This window comes from Chinchilla lanigera, unplaced genomic scaffold (assembly GCF_000276665.1).
Source record: "Chinchilla lanigera isolate Chin_1 unplaced genomic scaffold, ChiLan1.0 scaffold00024, whole genome shotgun sequence".
NCBI classification, from domain to species: domain Eukaryota; kingdom Metazoa; phylum Chordata; class Mammalia; order Rodentia; family Chinchillidae; genus Chinchilla; species Chinchilla lanigera.
The window spans coordinates 4,870,139-4,890,158 of NW_004955425.1; the positions used below are offsets into that span (position 1 = coordinate 4,870,139).

The 20,020-nt window shown below is 42.9% G+C and overlaps 1 long non-coding RNA gene across 4 annotated transcripts in view; it reads right to left on the reverse strand.

Annotated features, from left to right (window-relative positions):
- Window positions 1-925: 925 nt before the first annotated feature.
- LOC102025484 overlaps window positions 926-20,020 on the reverse strand; it is a 22,977-nt gene continuing 3,882 nt past the window's right edge. Inside the window, exons 2-8 of one of the 4 annotated variants that reach the window (XR_001234259.1) lie at window positions 15,265-15,396; window positions 14,410-14,493; window positions 8,689-8,835; window positions 6,765-8,125; window positions 2,521-2,657; window positions 1,613-1,727; window positions 926-1,066 (exon numbers count right to left, since the gene is read on the reverse strand). This is a non-coding gene — a long non-coding RNA (uncharacterized LOC102025484). Of the gene's footprint in view, window positions 1,200-1,612; window positions 1,728-2,520; window positions 2,658-2,813; window positions 2,824-3,659; window positions 3,918-6,764; window positions 8,126-8,688; window positions 8,836-14,409; window positions 14,494-15,264; window positions 15,397-20,020 lie in introns of those variants that run through there. The other 3 variants (XR_001234258.1, XR_001234256.1, XR_001234257.1) reach the window with 3 other exon arrangements.

Sequence of the window (20,020 nt, forward strand, 5' to 3'; positions counted from 1 at the left end):
AGCACACAGGCTTTGGGCAGACTCCAAGAGCTTTGCATTAGGCAAACCCTGCCAGGTGACATGGAACCAGGGCAGTTCCCTAAAGTGGAGGCCTCATAGCAGCAGCATCTATTCTCTTCCAAATGCAGATTTCAGGGTTCCACGCATAACTATTTAAGTCACAAGCTCCAGGATGGAGAAGAATTTTTCATAAGCTCCCAGGCAGATTCTTACACCATGCTTGAGAAACACCAAGCTTGAGGGAAGAATCAAAAGTCTCTAGCTGTACAAGTGGCTAGTGAGGAACTCAAGGGGACCATGTGCCAACAATTCAAAGAACTTCAGAAAGCCGTCCCTGAATCAGAATGTTCCCTTCACGTTGGGCCATCAGAACTAAGACTTGGACCTCCTCTTGTGCTGATCTTTACACCAAGGCCAATGCCATGGCAGTTAGCAAAGTGTGTGGTTCAAGGATGCTGTTCTACTGTGTGTCACCATCTGTACAATCAAGTTTTGACAAAAGCTTAGGGAAGGGGAGAAGATAAATATGTGATATATGTAGGGGAGGGAGGGAGGGAGAGGGAGGCATTGTTAAATGTATGCAAAAAAATTTGTCTGACACATAACATATCATGTCTTACTTAGCTAATGTAAAATAATATTATTAAATATACATATATACCCTAAATATCACAATATATCATAAATTAGATGGATATTTATTTTATACTGCATATGTACTTAACAGTATTATTCCCAGTGCTCTGTTCTTCGCCTCCTCCTGACACAGATAGATGTGCACACATGTGCACACCCTCAGACATACACACACACACACACACACACACACACACACTTAAAGGATCTACATGTCGTGATTTAGTTCATTTTGACAACTCTCATCAGGACAACCTAAAGGTAAAGAAGTGACCCTGAAACATGAAACTGTAGGATGACTTTTTATCTGCCTTATAAAATAAAAATGAAACTCCAGGAAGGGTCCTTGTTTATTTGCTTTCGGCAATGAGAAGAGAGGCAAGTGGCGCCAGTCCATCATCTTTCCATGAAAGCCGTTGCCCCAACAGATCTGGAAGGATGAAGCATATCAGGCAGGATCTCTAAACACAGTCCATGAGCTTTGACTGCTGAGGGAATGTTCATCTTTCTGCTGCTTCATTGGCAGCCCGTGGTGTTCAGGTAGCCAGGCACCCCAAACAGGCCTGTAGGATGAGTTAAGAACCATCCCTGGCCAAACCTTTCTATAGCATTGCTCCCCCACCCCCATCTCTGCAAGCATGGCCCCTTTAAATGACTACCAGATGCCTGCATATTCAGTCAAAATCCCCTGGCCTGGAACTTAGAACTTTCCCACCTTAAACCTTCCTTCCTCTGGAAAATATTCCTGGATTCCCTCACACCAAAGAGCATCGCCATGATGCACTTCTGTAGCACTCTGAGCTTCCAGCCCTTCACACTCTGATCATTGCTTAATTGAACTTGATTTAAATATTTGTTTAATGTCACCACTGCAAGCCCTGCATTGGTGGGAATCAGGACTGTCCTGGCTTTGGGTATGGCCTCAGATATTTGTGACTTCCTGACTGACAAGTGACTCATTCTGGGCCCAACTTACCGTTTCCAGCTTTATCTCCTGATTCTCTTATGCATGCAACCAGCCAAGTCTACTGCTTCCTGTCATCCGTCTTTACCTTTCCATCTCTGTGACTTTGTCCACGTTCTTCCTTCATCTTAGATAATGGACATTATTTCCATCCCATGTGACCAGTTAGAAGCCAAAATATAGAAGAGAATTTTTGTTGAGATAAAAATTTCACATACCATAAAATTATATATATACATCAGGCAGGCATCACCATTATCTAATTCCAGAATATTTTCATCACCTCAACAACCACTAATTTATTTTTTTGTCTCAAGGGTTTGCCTATTCTAGATATTTAAGTGGAATTACACAATACATTGCTTGTTGTGACTTTTACTTGGCATAATGATTTCAAGGTTCATCCATATTATAGCATGTATCTGTACTTCATCCTTTATTATGGCTGAATAATATTCCATTGTATGACTGTTGAACATTTCATTTATTTGTTCATTGGTTAGTGGATGTTTGGATTGTTTCTGATTTTTTTACTATTATTAATGATGCTGCTAAAAATACTTATGTGAGCACATGGATTCAATTCTTTTGAGTATATACCTACAAGTAGAATTGCTGCATCATATGATAGCTCTATATTTAGCTTTATAAGGAACTGCCAAACTTTCTTCAAAGTGGTTGCGCCACTTTACAGTCCCACCTGCACTGTGTAAGTGTCCAATTTCTCTTCATTTCTTGCCAACACAGGTTATTAATGATGATAATGATAATAATTACCACTCTAGAAGGTGTGAAGTAGTATCATTGTGATTTTCATTTCCACTTCCCTGATAGCTAATGATGTTGAACAATTTTTCGTGTGTTTATTGTCCATTTGTATATTTCATTTTGAGAAATATTCATTCAGATCCTATGCTTACTTTTAATTGGGTTATTTGTCTTTCATTCTATATTGTGAGTTCTTTCCAACTTGAATACCAGACCTTTATCAGACATATGATTTGCAGATATTTCCTTCCATTCTATGGGTTATCTTTTCACTGTCCTGATAGTATCCCTGAAACACAAAAATTGAATTTGGATGAAGTGCAGTTTATTTTTCCATTGCTTTTGCCTGAGGCACCGTATCAAAGATATCATCACTTCACCGAAAGCATAAAGATTAACATTTAATGATGTTTTCTTCTGAGAGTTATATAGTTTCAGTTCTTACCTGTAGATGTCTGGCCAATTTTTGTATACAGGGTGAGACAGGGTGTCCATATTCATTATTTTGTATTTAGATTTCCAGTCATCTTAACCTCTTGGTGAAAAGACTATTTTCCCCCACTGAATTGTCTTGCAAGAAAAACATTTTTAAGACTGTCTTTATTCAACAGTCCAGCCATAATAAAGACAACAGCCCCTGTAGGCTGATGTCTGTCAGTCAGGAATGCAGAGACCAGCTAGAGTATTTTTATTGAGTACCCACTACATAAAAAGTCCAAGGGCACCACCTCAGCCCACTTCTTTCTATATGTAACAGTGATTTTCAACCTTGTTTAGGATAAATGAGCCAGTAAGACTGTAGACTTCTTAATACACATAATATTCTGCTTAGCATGTTAAAAAGCTCACCCAGACCAAGAAGCCCATTCACAGACACAAGGTTAACAGTTTATGCTTTTCCTTCTTTCACAAACTTATCCCCTGCCAGGTTCTATGCACTATTGCTCAATGCTGTTGACTCATTTCATGAGGTCTTTATGGTGTGTGTGGGTGTGTGTGTGTGTGTGTGTGTGTGTGTGTGTGTGTGTGTGTGTGTCCATGTGCTACTCTCTTCCTTGAGCTCCACACTTCCACTTAACTCAAGACATGTGCCCCTGGTCCCAGGCATCTCACCCGGCATGCAATCAACTCTTCATGTGCCCTCCCCCACCCAACTTCCCCTTTTCTGGTCGCAGCACTGCTCTTCCCATCGCTCGGGCTCAAATCTCAAAGTCATCTTCGCTTCTTCTTCCTCTCAACCCCCCGCCCCCATCCACTCAGATTTAGATCCTCGTTCCTTTATCCTAACCACCTGTCTGGGTCCTGCCTGATCCAAGCTCGCAGTCCGAGGCCTGGACAAATAAACACAATAACTGTCTCTGGCTCTTTGCACATTTCTTGCTGTTGGGCTCTTCGCTTTCTAACGTATTGGAATGCCGTGGAACGCCGGAGTTAAACGGTAAAGGAGCAGTTCTCAGCATTTCATGCTCTGTTTCAAGAAAGCTCAATGGCTTGTCAGCGTCCTGCAAATTCAATACAAGCCTGATCGGTCAAGACTCCAAAGCCCTCCATTCTTTGCCTCCAGACAACATCTGGCTTTCTCTGACAACCCCCAGAGGCTCTGCTCCAGCCCGTGTCCCCACTGGCCTTCGCTGTACTTCTGGGCCTCTCACCCTCACTGGCTACCCTGCTGTCATCCCTACCTAGCTGACCGACCAGCCTTCTAACCCTGCCCAGGAGCGTTCAGCACCCAGGCTGTCCCTCACGGCCCCACTGGAAGAGGAATAGCTCCTTCCTTTACTCATCTTCTGATTTACTTATTTTCATGTGATAGTTACTATTAATGTGTGTTTTTCATTCCTCTTAGCACATCACACAATGTCTTCAATAATATACTTCCGTGGTGGATGTGGGTCACATTCAGCACTGATTCTCATAAAGGAATATGAATCAGAATCATTTGGGGAACTTTTTCAAAATACCCTACATGGCACGCAGACCTCAATATTGTGAAAAATTTCCACTGATGATTCTCCTATATATCACTAATTAAGAACTACTTGTCAAATTCACAAATGATGGCTAAAATATGCTGAACATGTACTGTTCACCAGGCATTAGGAATATATTATGTCGCTGGATCCTCTTAGACACCCTATAAGTGGGTGGTTTTATTTTCCTATTCTTTGGATAAGAGCATTGAAATTTAAAGAAACTTACTTGCCTAAGATGGGCCATGTGTAGATAAACAAATTAGGTAAAATGAAGGTCTTTAAATGCCACTTACAAGCAATTTTATGAATTTAACCGTGATTTTTTTTTTTTTCAGGAATATCTACATGCCGATTTAGTCATTTTGAGCTGATTTCTTTTTCATATGCTTTTGGACCTTAGGAAAATTGCTTGCCCTCTCTGAGCTTTTGTTTCTCTAGAGTGGCTTAATACCTGTTATAAGTAATAGGAGGGAGTAAATGAGTTTAACACATGAAATATAAGGCACCTGCACATAGTAAATGTTCAATATGTTTGCTAGAAGTATTAATATAATTACTTTTTTTCCAAAATAGCTGCATCAATCCAAAGTGCTCATTCTTAGCTCTAGTTAACAATGGCAGACTGAGTGTCACAATAGCTTAAATAAGCCTCATACGTGACCCTGTCTCATTCTCCAGAATTAATAACACGTTTTTACTGAGGGACTTCTAGATGTCAGGGTCAGTCACCAGAATGGAAAGATACATAGAGATCCAGTCCCCACCCTCAAATAGCTTACAGTTTTGTCACTGAGACCAGGGCCACTCTACACAAGGGAGTTGGTCCACTTGGCTGGGAGGCCTGTGGGCTCTTGGGAAGCTGGCTGCCTCAGGGCTTCCCTGCCTTTGACCTAGGAGGGGCACTTTTCTGCTACTCCTCTCACAGAGAGCAAAGGCAGAAAGAGGAAGCTGTGGGGTTTGAGCACTGCCACCACTGCCTGGAATCTCACAGCTCTCCAACTTCCCTCTGGCAACAACTGAACATGGTGTCGTTCTGCTTCCCCTCCTTCCCAAATGTCCTGTGAGATGCGGAAAGGAGACGACTGCAAGTGATTATAATCTATGTTTTGCAGCGAGAACACAGACATGAAATATTTCAGCTATTGCAACCCACATAGGCTGCCAGGGCTCCTTTAACTCTTGGATTTGTCATGCACTTTTGGGTTTGCAGGAATCGTTCCCATATACCCTGTGAGGTAGGGAAGTGTTTCTGTCCATTTATAGATGAAGAAACAGCCTCAGAAAGTTCTTGTAACTTTTCCCAAAGCCACTTAATTAATGAGCTGCTTTGACACAGAACTTCCGAGGAGGATCTTCACAAGGGGTAAGTGGGGGTAGGGGTGGAGAAAGGTCACCTCTTGCCTTTCCCTGCTTTCCACTTCTTCCCTGGAATTTATACATTATACCTACAGTGCAAGCAGCCATGCTGTGACTTTGAACTCGGAAACAATGCAACTAGAATGGCAAAGCAAGAAAACAAAAGAAGCCTACACCACAAATGTCTTCTCACAAGACCAGACTGGCCCAGAACAGTCTACCTTTGCCTTTAATTTTTTAATTGTGCTTAAGATGCTATAGCTGAACTTCTGTTTCTAACACCTGTAAACACCTCATAGCTGCTATACGGGATTATCTACAATTGCATGAAACTGCTAACAATCACTCACATGGATACGATTTAGCAAATGATGTCCCATCATTCCGACTGTGTCCCTCTCCTTCCCTAAAGGGGACCTATATGATCCTCTTCTACATAAGCCACAAAAATAACAATGATAAAGAACATAGATACAAATCCCCAGGCCCATGATATACGTAATAGCGTATATGCTATAGTTGAAATCATGTAAAAATATCTATATATGAAGGAAAACACTAAAATCTAATATAAAAAATAAAGCAAACTTAAGTTGGCAGAATTAAGGCTTTCTACCCTATTTTCAAAATCATCTTTAGCATCATGGCCTCATCCTTCCAATTAAAGAACTTTTTAAATACAAGGCTCTTCAATTCATTCTCTTTGCTATTTAGTTGTTGCTAAACCTGTTCATTTTTGCACTGGGGAAATGCTGAGTACATAAGGTTATCTCTCTCCATGATGGTTAGTGTTTGAGTGCTAGGGGAGGTTACAATTTGTATTCACTTTCTTGAAACAAAAATGGAGAACCAAAACCATCTCCTTGAATCTGGTGCATTCCTAGGTTTCTCTCAAGAGGAACCCAGGCTCAGTGGGGGAATCTTTAGGTTTGTACAACCCAGGTGGCCTGATCACACCACAGAAGGGACCCTCTCTCCACCCACAGTTCTTCAACCTCTTCAACTGATAGCTTGCAAGAAATAAGATTTTCTTCAGTGTCTATACTTGAGTCCCATTTTTCACTTACCTTCACCATAGTCACTCACTGGGGACAATTCAAGGTTCTGTTAGTTCACTCTCTTGGCTAGGTGGCATTTGCAGTTTCCTAGGAGAACATGACATTTGACCCTTGCTTCCTGTCTGAATTCGTTCTTCTCCGAGCTCTGCTTCTCCCGGGGTTTACCCAGGGAGGAGGGGTTTGCTCTGCAGGATGTTGCAGGTGAGGGCTGCTTAGGGTGAAGTCCATTTGCAGAAACGCCATGCACACATGGGCCTGTGAGCAGGACAGGGGAGGGGGTACAGAGGGAAGGACAGTGAACACATGGAGTGCATCATGCCAGCCACATGCTGTCCTCAGCACTCCTCAGGGGTTCACAAACCACCTCTGATGCTAAACAGTTGGGTTTAACACAGGCCACTACTATGTGACCTTCAGAAGTGTCTTTGCCCCTCTGTCTCTGCCTTGGGTTCTTTGTCTATAAATGGGGGAATGAAAGCATTCCACCTATAGGGATATCATGAATTAGAGCACACTTCAACAGAGCTTTCTGTAAGAGACTAGTTCTGAAGGATCCCTGAAAAGGGAGACAGGAGCAATTAGGGAAACAAGCAGGATTCTGTGCTCCAGAGGGTGAGGCTTCTTGTACCTTATCCTTTCTGGTATATTTAAAATTCCCCATAGTAAATTAAATCCAAAGTCCTATATTACAGAGTGGAATTTTACATACCCGTTTTCCAGACTGATTTGAGCATATCACCCCTTGCTCCCAAACATTTACGAAAGCCCATCCCCCAGGAAGGGAGTAATCTGCCCCTCAGCAACTCCTCCCCTCACCCTAACCTGCAGAGCCACCAGGAGGGCTGGAGGACGCTCTCGTCCCACTGTGTCCTCTGCTCAATGCTTTGTGAGCATCTGGCGGAGTTTTCCTTTGGTAATTCCTACGTTGGTCCCACCATTAGACTCTAAGTTGATGAGTAATATTTAGGAGATGCCTTTCCACTTCTTAGTTTCTCTCATTGGTAAGTGATGTGGGCAAGTTAGTTAACCTGTCTGGGGTGAGCTTTGCTTTCTACCAGAGAAGGAGAACCAGGCATAAAATGAATGCTTGCAATACCCTCTCAACTGCTCAACCCCCAGTCACACACCCTTGAAAAATCAGAAGAATAATTAATAAACTGAACCGTAAGGTGTATTTACTCACAATTAGAAACTGGGGGACTGGGTAAGTCATTCTGCCACATGGCTCCATGTTTTCCCACTACCCTCTGGCTCTGAAATACGGTAGCCAAGAAGGTTTAGCTGAAAACCAGAATCTTGGACATCACTGCTGCTTGTGACATGGACCATGGCCTTAAGAGAGCGCAATTTCTACTTACCAAGGACAAAGTCTGTAGGAGGAAACAGTAGCATAATTAGCCAGGAAAGGTTGGACCACGTTGACCCTTCTGAAGCAAATGCCATGGATAAGTTAAAAGAGAAATCATCTTTTAAAAATTAAGGTTGCCAACGTTTTGTTTTGCCAAATAAAAATTAAAATATGGAAAAGTTACTATCCACCACCACATCTTGAAAAAGCAAGGGGACATTTTACCAACATAAAAATGAGAGACTTAATTTCAGGATAAAAGATGGCTCTTAAAACTGAGTAACTTTAGCGATGTGAAAAACCTCACACCCTGCCCTACTTTTCTCATTTCCTCATGCGTCAGTGGAAACCCTGTCCCACATTAGCCCCGGTCCAAGGAACAGGATTTGGGAATGACTACTTCAGCCATGAGTCCCCTTCTGGTTCATTTGTGTGACCTGGGACAAATCGCTCTATTTCTCTGAAGTCCAGCTGTCATCAATGGAACGGACAGTGTGTGCCTGGCTGGCCTCACTCACAGGTCTGGTCAGTGAGGCAAAGCCACACACAGCAATAGCTCTGGAACAGGAGAAGAGCTATACTCACCTCAGATGCTCAGGGCTGTGGTTCCTCCTTGGCTTATATTACTTGCTGATCCCCAAATTTTTAGGAATAGATGGTTTCACTATAATGTGTTCGTTTAGGAGAAGTAGCAAATGCCAAAAGCTCACAATTATTTCCTCCATAAAGACACTAACAAGACATGAAATGGGAATTTATTAGGGAAAATAGTAAGTTGAACCCACACTTAAGGATCACCATCCAGGACATGTCTAGTACAAATATTTGATTCAGTCCCTCTTTTGATTCTGAGAAAATTCCACCTAAATCAAATCATCATCTGGGGTTGTTCCCTGTCTTTACAGATTCTAAAAGAAGCTTGACAGCCCCCAACTGAGCATCCACAGAGCTGATAACAATGCTGAAGGCAGACCAAGGGGCTCAGAGAATGCTGGGTAAATGATTAAACCTAGGTTTTGAGCCCAAGAGAACATTTCTCAACTTATTGCCTATGTGTCTTCATCAATAAACAGAGAAAAGTACTAACCTACATCCTAGGGAAGTTACACATAACTTTGGAGGTTACAAATACTTTTTAAAAATGGGAATGCAAAATGGTACAGCAACTTTGGAAAAACAGCCTGGCAGCTCCTCAAAAAGTTAAACACAGACTTAAATAACTCAGCACTTGTACTCCTCGGCATATACCCAAAGGAACCGAAACCATATGTTCATGCAAAAACTTGTACACAAATGTTCATAGCAGAATTATATATGGCAGCAAAAATAGACACAATCCAAATGTCCAGCAACTGATGAATGGATAAACAAATGTATACCCATACAATGGAATATTATTTGGCAATGAAAAGGGGAAGTACTATTACTTGTTACAATGCAGATAAATATTGAAAACAATATGTGAAGTGAAAAAAGCCAGTCACAGCATATCAGACATTATAGGAAAAGTATGAAGAAACATCCAGAATAGATAAATTCACAGACCCAGAAAGTGGATTAGTGACCTCAAGACAGGAATAAGAAGACAGGGGTCAGAATGAACTGTTAGTGTATTTTCTTCCCACTGTGTGGAAACATTCTCAAATTAGATAGTGGTGATGGCTGTACAAACAAAATTAATTGAGTGAGTAAACTAAAAACCACTAACGTGTATACTTTAAAATGGTGAATTTTGTGTTAAGTGAGTTATATTTCAATATAAAAACTTTCAAGAATAAAAGGGCATAAGAAACAGGGAAGTTAGAGTTGACAAATGGAATTGTATGTTACTGAATCGGTCTTAAAAAATTAGTTCACAGTATGCTTCCTCTACTTGAGAAAGAGCCCTCCTCTGCCATAGCTACTTAAATATGCATTAGTAACTTTATTCCCTTCACAGCACCTGGTAGATAACAAGCACTCAATAAATGATAAGTGAATAAATAAGTAAATAAATATGAAAAGATCACATTCAATTTCCTAGTAAATAAGATTTTTCAAAATGCATCAAGCTTATAAAACAGCAGAAAAGCCTTTTGACTTCACTCCCAGAATCTTGAAGAATCAATGTAAATGGATGCACCTTGAGATCATCCCCATAAGAGAAATAAATTGGACACACATATTTAAATGTCATATTGTTTCTCTGGCATGAGAAGCCAAAAGAGTAAAGAAGAACCAAAATGTGTAAAAGATACCAGGAAATAGGAAGAAAGTGTTCAAATGGGAAAGAGAACAAAGGAGCGGGGAGCGGGAAAGAAAGGAAGGGAAAAGACAAAAGACTGGAAGGAAACAGTAGAAACAAAGCTTTTGTAAATAAGGAGGGGAAGTGGAGTTGAAGGGAGGGGAGAGGATCGGGGTCGAGGGAAGGGGAGAATCAAGTTATCTCACAGACAGGTACAAATTCCCTATGATGAACGACTATTGTGCATATCTAAAATGCACCAATGAAATTAATTTTTAAAAAGAACAAACCTTGTGTAGAGGACCAACTAAAAATGCAGTAAGCACTAGGATCCTTGACTAAGGGGTTCCCAAGTCTTTAGAATATGCTCAAAACATGAGAGCTTTATTCAGTGAATTATTTGAATCATGAATGCCCAAACTATGGACTTTTTTCAGTTATACTAACTAAAATCTTGAATTTTTAAAAGTACCCAAAATAAAATTAACTGAACATCTTTGAATGGTTAAAGTAAGTCTAGAGTCAAAAACATAATTTAGATAGAAAAAAGAATGGTACTGAGCAAATCATGAGCAAGACTAGAAACTCCAAAAGGATTTGGAATGATAGGATTGCAAGATTTGACCTGAGACTTACTCAACTCCAGTAAATGCTTCCAAAGACCCGGGGAACTAGGTCTAACCGATACAGATACCTAAGCAAGAACATGGTACCTCAGCACTTAGTCACCCATATAACCCAAATCCTAAGAACCAGAGACGTGAAACAACCAGCCCAAGAGCACCTTGCTGGTGAGCGTCAGAGTTGAGCCTAGAACTCAGACTTCCCGTTTTTTTGGTTTTGTGTTTTCTCACTACCTCTTTAATCATTTTTGCCAGAAGTCTATACATTATACTATTTTCAAGCCATATGGGAATACATGAAGAAAATGTTGGAATTTTAATGCTGCTAAGATGACCATAATGAGTTTCCTACAGATTCGCAAATTTCATAAATACCAGTAGATGAAGGGTTGGCCCAGGTTTAACAGCGGGAGCAAAAATTTCTGCTTGCCTACAGGCTCCTCACCTTGGCTTTGCCACTTGGAGCAATTTAAAAAGTTGCAATTCTTCTCATAAATTTAGCCACCCCCTTCAGGTGGGCCAACCTATCCTCAGACACAGCTCGGTGAATGCCAGTCATTCACTGAGCTGATGGGGGGTAGGGAAGAAGCCAGATTTAGCTTCAGGCTTTGCCAAAAACAAGTCATATAATTCATAGCAGAACTAAGGAAGGTATAATCTGCAAATTGGCTGTGTATTTATTTTTCTAAGACATAAGTGAACTGTTCTTGGGAGGTAACACCAGATGGCAAAGTGTGAGCTCTTTGGAGAGGGAAGAAAAGTTTCACAAACGGAAAGCGCAGAGAGGCAATGTGGAGGACAGCAGTTGGCTTTTGCCCTCCTAACATCCATTCTGCCTTCTTTTGATAAAAAAATGCCCCAGTCTCAGTCCAGGAAATCACAGCTGAACTGAAAATGTTTCACCCTCTCCCTCACCCACTCAAAAAGTGGTCATGTACCAGAGGCCTGATCCATCCCAGGAGTCCAGCCTCCACACTACTGTTGGTCCCGGGATGGCCACATGGGAAGCCAGGCCATGAAATTCTGCCCCCAGATGTCCCCTGACCATTTTGTAAGGAAAACTCCCCTGCCACCCAAGGTGCAGCTGAGAGCAGCCCTGGGGCTGCAGCACGGACACAAGGAGAGAGCCTGCTGTAAGGCTTCTGTAGGAGAGCAACACAGAAAAGACCAAGCCCTGGTGAGCAAGAGAAAGACAGGAACTAAAGACAGGAACTAAAGACAGGAACCCACACAGGCCCTGCGGGAGCCCGGTTCCTGCCTTCCCCAGAGCAGGAACTGGCACTGGGTGCTTCAGTTTCCTTAAGTTCAGTTTCTATCACTGACCACAGAGACGGTGCCACGCTGGGGTTATTCAGACTCTGACATTGCAGAAACTAAAGTCCCTCCTGGTTCAGCCACTTTCTAGTTATGAGATGTGAAGGAAGTTACACCATCTCCCTGAGTTGTTGTTTTCTCATCTGCAAAGTAAGGGCAAAAATATGTGTTCTTGGGGGCCAGAGAAGTAGTTTAGTGGCACAGTGCCTGCCTGGCAAGTGCGAGGTCATGAGTTCAATTCCCGTTACCAAAAACAAAAAACAAACAAACAAAGAAAATCTGCTCCTGGGAATGATGAGGAAATCATCTCTACAAAGACTTGCTATAGTTGCCACCGTATAGCTAGTACCCAACAAATAGGACCTACAACATTTTAATGAACAGACCGTAATGAAAGCAGCTCACATACCGGCTATCACAAGATGATAAGCGACTCTAGTACTACTCCATTTTTACTAAGTTTCACTAGCACATGAGCCTTTAAAAAGCTCATAAGAAGGAGGTATAGAAATAGACCTAATACTACGTTTATATTTTCTGGTGTTTTAATGAATTTGATGTAACATGAAAAATGTTTGTGATAATAAATTAAGAGAATGAATGCTACACTTATTTTTATACCTATATTTTGGTAACTATGTTCAGAACAAAACAAAGCAAAAATCTTTCTACCTGTGCAAGAAAAATCATGGGGAAAAACTGTAGTAAAATGAATGATTGACAGTGCATATTTCCTGAGATTTAAATTTTTTTTCTTCTACAGTAGACCCTTGAGTTACGACTGGCGTGACAAAAGAACAACTTGGGTTCAGACCAGAACTTTAATTTTAATTTATGACCAAAGTCTTGAGTTATGACCCAAATGCCAGCTGCTGTGCTTCCAGATGATCTCAGATACAGATTTAACCCATAAAGAGTTCTGGAAGGAACATTACAAATCCTTTCCTGTGTGGGGTTAATTGAGAAATCCTGGGCCAATGTCTCTCCAAGGACACTGAGACCTGCTGCATACAGGAGAGAGACTTTGGAGGCTGTGTAGAGGAGCCTGAGCCGTCAATGACAACTTGAGTTACACCCTGCCCTGGCGGATGAATTGAGTTCAGAAGTCAAGGGGCCCACTGTATTTTTCTAGATTCCCCAAGTGAATTTCAGTGATTATTTACTGTACTTTTGTGTTGTCTACACATTCCACAGCTACATCAAGTTTCTAGAGTTTGGTTTAAGAATTGGAGAACTTGGGAGGCTGCAGCAAGAGGAGCGTTGTGAGTTCAAGGCCAGCCTAGGCTACATAAGTGAATCCAAGACCAGTCTGTGCTGCATAGTGATACCCTGCCTCAAAAAGAAAAAAAAGAGAATAGGGGAACAATAAATTATTAGAGGTGAAAGAGGCAGTGGAGACTACTTTGCCCAACTCAGTCATACACAGGAAAAACACTAGTCCAAGATCAGACTTCCAGGCACCTCAGCATTGACATCATCACCCAACATTCCTACCAATTGAGAAAATCCCTGCAGGAGACACTGTTGACTGGACCATATCACCTAGGTCAATTCTAGCAATGATTCAGGGACCCAGGTAAATATCTCTTCTCTAGAGGCCCTTCTCTATAGCCAGGTGCGGTGCATGCCTGTAATCCCAGCACTTGGGAGGCTGAGGCAGGAGGATCATTGTGAGTGTGAGGCCAGCCTGGGCTACACAGTGAGTCCAAGGCTAGCCTGCACTGCAAAGCAAGACCCTATCTCAAAAAAAGATTAAAAAAAAAAAAAAGACCCTTCCTTGAGCAGCAATCTGAAGAACTCCTCCCAGCCTGCAATCCCCACAGCAGTAAGTTTGCCCTTGGTCCTCTAAGCATGCCTGCATGGTCTTTATTAAGCAGTAAATTCCTTGGAGGAATTGATATGGTATCTTTTCCCTGTCTGTTCCTCTAGCCCTGACTCCCTGCCATGACACATAGTAACCACTTGATACATGGTCTAGAAGACATCCTTTTGGTTGTAGCTCATCCAGTTGGCCTAGTTGGGGAATGGAAGTCAATTACAGACAGAAAAGCTCTCACTACATGGTCTTCCTGGGCACAAGGAAGATGAAACTTGCTAGTCCCATTGCATCTGGGAGGCTGTGAGACTAGTGTTAAAAGTGCTCACGTCACTTCCAAGCTGGGCAGGGAAAAGCCCTTGTGAGTCCTTCCATCATAGCTTCTTTGACATTAGAATCCCCGATGCCGCCTGCTGAGAAGAAAAAATCACAGAAGTCAGTGAAAATATGAGGTTAATTCAAAGTTAACATGAAAAAATTAAAAGGAATAAAATTGACTTGATTCTTCAAGGAGAAGCTGCATTTTGAAAAGCTAACAAGCGTTAAACATTGGAGATTTTTCAAACAAGGTCACAGAAGTATTTTTTGATTATTCTCTTTACCACTAACGATTCCCTAAGTGATTTTCCACCTTCAGTAAGTTTCACTATAAATATGTGTGCTATTATTTTAATAAGAACTGACACAAAAAGTATAACTGCCTGCAAGGAAAAGACACATTAGAATCATCAAGAACCTTTTTTTTCTTTGTAAAGTATTAGGAATTGAACTCAGGGCCTTATGCATGCTTGGCAAGTATTCTACCACTGAGCTTTTTGAGACAGGGTCTCACTAAATTACTGAGGCTGTCTGGAACTTGCAATCCTTCTGCCTCAGCCTTTCAAGTAGGTGGGATTACAGGCATGAGTCACAGTGCCCAGCTCTTTCCTGAATTTTTTCCTGGATCCACGTGTTGCGGGTGTGGTAGTGCATGAGTATAATCCCAGAACTTGGGCGGCTGAGGCAGGAGGACTACTGTGAGCTCAAGGCCAGCCTGGGCTACAGAGTGAGACCCTGCCTCAAAGAAACACAAAACAACCACAAAAAAATATTGGCTCACTTTATCTCAGTTATGTTCTCAAAATGTAGATTATTTCATAAATTCAAATAATGGTGAATTTAAAAATTATGCAACCGCTACTCACACCACGTCGCCTTTTCAGTGAAAATCTGGGTCGCTGGCGATGGATACAATTCCTTTTCTAGGTCATGTGAATCTGGGCCGTAGAAGACCAGGAGACATTTCTCACCCTTCATGTCAATGGGAATCTGAAAGGCTGAGAATTTCCATCATCAGACATTTCAGGCCACCTGGATTGTGAAAAGTTATCAACAAGGGGCGAGGCGCATGCTCCCAGAAGACAAGATTGCGTTATCTGCCATGAAGCACAACCGACAGGATTATCCACATCCAGTGTGAAATTTCTCAGGAAGCCTTTCGCCCACCAGTTTTCCTAGAAGACATCGTAATGTGCGTGCCCTTTTGCACACTGTCTTATCAGTTGTCCAGAGCTGGGTCTTTAGCATAGAATAAGGTCATAATCAAGTAGCCATTATTTTAAATCTTCTTTTACTGAACATGACTAAATGTCTTTTCAGCGGGAATTATGTCATTTCTAAAATAATCTTCATTTCAATATAAAGCTTTTCAGATGGCAAAGGCTGTAGACTCCAGGGTGTACTTGAAATCTGAAAAGCTCTGGACAGTTTTTAGAGCCAATCGTTGCATGCCCAGAAGAGCTACACGCAGAAACAGGCAGACCTGAGCTCCCTGCCCACACTGGCCATCAGCTGTGTGAACTCCGCAAGTCACTGCACCTCTCGTAGGCTCCCATGTCTTGACATATAAAACTGAGCTGCCGTAGCAGTCCTTACTGAGGGCTGCAAGATAAAGCACGCAGAGCACTTAGCAAAATGCCCATCACATAGTAATCATTTAATAAACATCCGCTCTGGTTAAATGATTCCTCCCTCTCCTTAGCTGACAGAACTCTGGGAAGAATCAGTGAAGGACAAATTCAGAAATTCTTGGAATTATTTCCAAACGGATACTAACCAGGGTCCCTGCGGGCTTTGGCCATTCTGAGAAGCAGCACTTGGTCCAAGTGGGTAAGCCAGGCACAAAGCCTGCTGATCTGGGCTCCAAGACCCATCCACAGGAATGGAGAACTATAACTGGCAGACTGATGCCTATTTTGTGTCTATATCCACTATGCCACCCAGAGGGACTCAGTTCTGTACAATACACTGCTCCAGATTGCAACCTCTTTTCCCTTCCAAAACATGCATAAAAATGAATCCATACGCGCATGTTAGGCAGCAGTTCCAAAAAGAATGGTAACATGAGATACCTTCAGACCAGGGGATAGGAGAAACTGTCTTGGATGGGGGTGGTCGGAGAAGCATTTGAAGAGGAAATGAGATTTGAAATAGGTTTTGAATGATGACTAGGAGCTAGATATGTGACTAAAGGAGAGTAATGCTCCAAGTTGAGCATAACAGGGCTGTAGAAGTAACAGTGAGCAAAGTGGGAGCCTAAGCAAGGCAAACAGCTGTGAGCACCCAGCAAACAGCTCATTGTGACGGTACAGAGAGGTCTAGGTTTGGGGCTGGGGAAATGGGTCAAATAAGAAAGGGGCCGCACAGGGTCATGGTTGTCTTTGCATGAACAGGACAGTGTCTCGCACTATGCAGTGATCAATAAACACCCACGGGGCTGGGGATTTAGCTCAGCAGCACTACGCCTGCCTGGCAAGCTCGAGGTCATGAGTTCGATTCCCAGTACTGGAAAAAAAAACAAAAACAAAAAAAAAAAAAGAAAGAAATTAAATTAAAAAAAATAAACACCCACGAGTGAATCAGAATCCATAAACAAAGCAAAGCGGGATCTTTGATGATTTTGCTGGCTGGCAGTGTTGGAGAGCAGGGCCAAGAGCTGTAGCCGAGTGTGTGTGTGTGTGTGTGTGTGTGTGTGTGTGTGTGTCGGGGGGCAATTGCAATAGTCTGAGCCTTAGAGGATAGCGAGCTAAACTGGAAGACTGTGGGGCCGACATTGGTGACCATGAGGAGTGCAGTGAAAGAACCTCAGAGAACTTAGAGATGGGCTGCGGAAGGGAAGGAAGGCAGATTCCAGGGAGGCCTAAGTTTGGGGGCTGGGTGGCTAGCGGACTGAGGCAGCAATGAAGACAGCATCCTAAGGCACACGCGTGGGTGTGGGGAGGGGCAGATACCACAGGTCCAGTTCTGAACTGGAAGTAATGGGCTGGCAGCCACCTGCATCTGTCCCATCCTCTGATGGAAGTAAGCATTTAGGACCAAAGCTACAGATACGGGACCTGGGAGACAGCGTGACTACCGGTCCCAGAACTTTTTGCACTAAACTGCTACCCCCTAGACAGTATCCTACGATTATGTCCAATGCTGCATCCTGGAAAACATTGCTACAACATGTGCAGACCCCGTCTTCAGGACTGGTGTCAAGTCCCAAGCACAACTGCATCTGAATCATTCGGGGTGCAGCCTGGGAGTCTGCACCTCTGATTTGCTCTTCCAGTCATTCGGGTGCTCACGGGAATTTAAGGAGTGCTGGGGTGGGACAAAGACAGCCTCAGCCTCCGATATACAACCCCCAGCCCACTCCCACAGAAGTCCTTTAACACCAAGGTAATGGGTCAAATGTCAGAACTCTGGAGCAGGAGGCCAGGGTTCAAATTCCAGCACTTCCTAGTGCTTGTGCTTGGGTGAGTCATTTAATTTCAAAATACTTAATCTCTAATACTCTCCAATCTTAAATAGAAAAATAATAATGGAACTATCACAGGGGATTCCTCCGAGGGTTCTTTGCATCAGCATATGTATGGAACAGCGCTTCCAGTGTTGGCACTATGGGCAATTCGGTCAGATAATTTTTCAGTTGTGGAACGCTATTCTATGCACAGTAGGATATTTAGCATCGCCCATGGTCTCTACGCATTAAGTGCCAGTAGCACTCCCCTCCCAGTCATGAGAATCTAAAAATGCTCCCTGTCCTATGGGGAGCAAAGTCACCCAACATGAGAACCACTGCTGGAAGCAGTGCTGAACATACTCCATTCATTGGCTCGTGATTTCTCCCAAAAACCCAGTGAGATAGGTATTCTTATCTTCCTCCTTATGGATAAACAAACTCAGGTTCAGGGTGGTAAATATCTTGCCTAAAATCACTCAGCTAGCACACGGTGGAAAGGAACTCCAATCGCTTCCCGGCCTTTTGGCTAAGATCAAGTGGAAAAGAGCTCCAATTAAGTCACCTTGGGTGTGGTGGCCCCTATAAACCCAGCACTCTGAGAGGCTGAGACAGGAAGATCACAAGCTCAGACCAGCCTGGACAACCTAACAACTTAGCAAGATCCTGTTTCAAAATTTAAAAAAAAAAGAGCTGGGGCTGTGGCTCAGTGTGAAGGCCCTGGTTCAATCTCCAGTACAAAAACACAAACAATGACTGATCCTCAGAGCGGAGCTCCTTCTCTTTCTACTCTGGCACAGCGCCAAATAATCACACTGTCACCAAGTGACTGTCAGAGACACTGCCTTTTTCACATCTTTCTCCATGAACAAGAAGCTGCAGCCCCCAACACCCACATAGACTAGAATCATGGGCAGGGGTCTTTCTCCTACCTTACTTCTCAAAAGCCTATGGACTCCCCCTTACGTCCTGAGATAACCTGCAACTTACAGGACTAATTCCTTCCTCCCATCTCATGGTCTGGGTTGGGGCCCTCATCTTAATGTCCACCTGTCATGAGTGGATTACCCCAAATGGTCCTGTCTCCTTGTGAGCATCCGCTCCTCACACTGGATACTCTCACATCTGTGTTTCCACAACACACCACTGGCTGGCACACAAAGGCATGCTGTAGGTGAACTGCCTGAGTGAATGATCTTCCTGAACATCAGACTCGGAGATGTGTGTCTCGGGTCGGGGTCAGATTCCAGTCCTACGGGGTTGTGAACGTCACCACCAGCTTCCAGGTTCTCTCAGCTGACAGCAGGGGGAAGAAGACGATGATGCCTGGAGTCCTCCAAGCAGGCACTTACTCGAACCAAGATTATTTAAAGAATGCCTTGCTAGGCCTATAGTGAAGCTTCACAGAGCAGCCTGAATGAGTAAATTCCCAGCAACATCTGCCCCTTCTAGTTAACTACATGTCCACCTATTTCATCAGTTATGAGTTAAGAACTTTGACTTTTGTATCAGGCAGACATGGGTTCAAATCTCAAAGACAGAGATGAGATAAAATGCACATAAGAAGTCCATAGTGGTTGTTAGTCACTACTTGGACCACTAAGTTTATTACTTTAATCAGAACATGCTACGTGTGCATGTCACAAGATGCAAAGATAAATTACAGCGGCAGTGAGACTACAGAGACCCTGCCCTCTCCCTGGGGAGAAGCCAGGAGAACTCAGATCCGAGGTTCATACAGAACCCAGATGCCCAGCTGTAGAAAAGTGTAGCAGGCGGTCAGATATTTCCCGCCACAAGGCTGAGAACCCATTTTCAACATGATCTGGGGCCCGGTCCCCAGCGTGTTTCCTTCCACCCCAAGCGTGACTCCACAGGACACTGCCTGGAGCCCAACAGGTACTTAGTGAATCCTTCTTTTGAGCTCCAGTCTCCTAAAAACTCAAGCACTAAGTGTCACGCAGAGTGCATCTCCGCAGAAGGCGGGAAATAGAAACTTTCGAAAGGTAAGCTCACATTTAACTGCACATCTGTCTCATTTCATAATTTTACCTTTTATAACCTGCATTTCCGAGGTAGCTGGAATGATGAAAGTGCCATGTGACTTGGTCAAGAAAGTCCTAAGGAGAAGATTCTTGAGTGAATCTAATCAATTTCCAAAGAATACACACAGCTTT